General features: G+C 31.8%; 1 long non-coding RNA gene across 1 annotated transcript; it reads left to right on the forward strand.

Moving 5' to 3' along the window:
- The first annotated feature begins 244 nt into the window (after positions 1 to 244).
- On the forward strand, positions 245 to 1446 carry LOC143049104 (uncharacterized). Its single transcript, XR_012970065.1, has 2 exons — positions 245 to 383; positions 1084 to 1446. It is a non-coding gene; the product is annotated as an uncharacterized LOC143049104 (long non-coding RNA).
- Positions 1447 to 1783: the final 337 nt, after the last annotated feature.

Consider the following 1783-nt stretch of genomic DNA (forward strand, 5'->3'; position numbering starts at 1 on the left):
GTAAGAAAAAAATGCTGGAATTACGAATCCTGCTCGATTTTAACTTTTAAATTAAAAACTAAATTCTTACAAATTAGCATATTAAAGATATTTCAAATTAGTATTAGAATTATACTATAAAAACTGTTAAGAGTCTAGACGATATATTTCAGTAGTTTCGCTATTGTAGGAATTTTCAATTTGCGAAAGCAAATTTACAGATCTAACATCAGTGCGTGAACTGGTGACAAAATATTATCGCCCCTGTAAACAGTGGGCTCTTCTGACTAGAGGTAATCGGTAAAGAATAGCGGAAAAGGGTGTACATTGTTTACGAGCTTGAAATGAGCTAACACAGACGAACTGAGACGTGTCAACGGAATGTGAATATGATAATGCACCAGGTAATTTATTAATTGTTAAGTTTATCACATCATCGTATCTTCATATGATAGGTAAATAAGTGAATTTTCGATTTTAAGTGTCGTCAGGGTTCAAACCTGGAATCATGCCAACCTTTCATTATTTTTTTTTAATACTAACCTATAGTCGGAACATCTTGATTTTCTCCCAATTTGTAAAGTTAATTATGCTGCTTGACATATATTTTTTTTGGGGAAAAAAATTGATATGCAGTCAAATGTGGCAGTTTTTAATATTTGTTGCTATGTGAAATAAAGGGAAGTAAATTAAAGTAAAAGAAGGCGCGCTTTTTCAAATAGTAAACAATTTAATTCAGATGCATAGTATTTTGTCAAATGATAAAGATTATCGTAGAAACTTGCTAGAAATTGATCTAATTTATAAAAGATATACAACGTGACATACTGAAATCTGAAAAGGGGTAAAACCACCATACCTTGAACAAATTCAGTTAAAAAAGGGGGGGGGGGGTAAAATGCTACGAAATTTAGATTTTATTTATTTTTTGTCGACAGCCAAAAGATGATTTGATATGTAACTAACTACTTTTTCAATTTCATTGTAAAGTAAAATTGGCTTTTTTTGGGGTCTCTGTTTATTGTGGTCTGATGTTTTCAGGTTCTCTTTGAATTGCCAAATAATATTATAATCATCTAATTGAATGTTCAAATTATTTTGCAGCGATGGTGTGTATGGAAGGAAGACTGTCATAAAACCCAACAGATCCGGATGGCCCTTTAAATAATTGCTTAACATCAATAGCGATGTAAGATTCAAGTGTTTGATTTAGCACAAGTTTAGCCAGGTTTTCCTTGTAATTGTGGCAGAAAAACCACTAGACAGTGTCATGCATTGAAAGGATATCAAACGGATATTTTATGGAATGATTCTCATACATATAAAATCATATGCATAGGAATGTGGAGCTAGTGTCTTTCATGCAGCAATTTTTAATTTCCAATATAAACTCTGAAAAGACAAGAGCATAGAAATGTATACCAATGAGAAACATTCTTTGTGAATAAAATCATTCCAAAACTTAAATGTGTCATTAGTGTTGCATTATTTATCAGTAGAGATAATCAGATTCCAGTAAGATTGTCCAACTGATGGTTTTTGTTTGTAATCATTTTTGTAAATCTTAGTTGTTTTGACAATCCGGGCTGTGCATGTTGCCCGGCTGCCCCTTTCAGTGTGAGACAATATTTTGTTTATGATAAACAAAATCACTGATTCAAGACTGGAGCGGACCCCTTTTAGGCAGGGGGAAGATTTTTTTTTATAGAGTCAAACATTTTTCCTAATAATAATACATTGCGATTTAATATATACTTTGTTATATGTAGTGTGTATATTAAAGTATTGCCAACAAAATTCATCA

The sequence above is a fragment of the Mytilus galloprovincialis genome, chromosome 10 (assembly GCF_965363235.1).
Source record: "Mytilus galloprovincialis chromosome 10, xbMytGall1.hap1.1, whole genome shotgun sequence".
Lineage (NCBI taxonomy): Eukaryota > Metazoa > Mollusca > Bivalvia > Mytilida > Mytilidae > Mytilus > Mytilus galloprovincialis.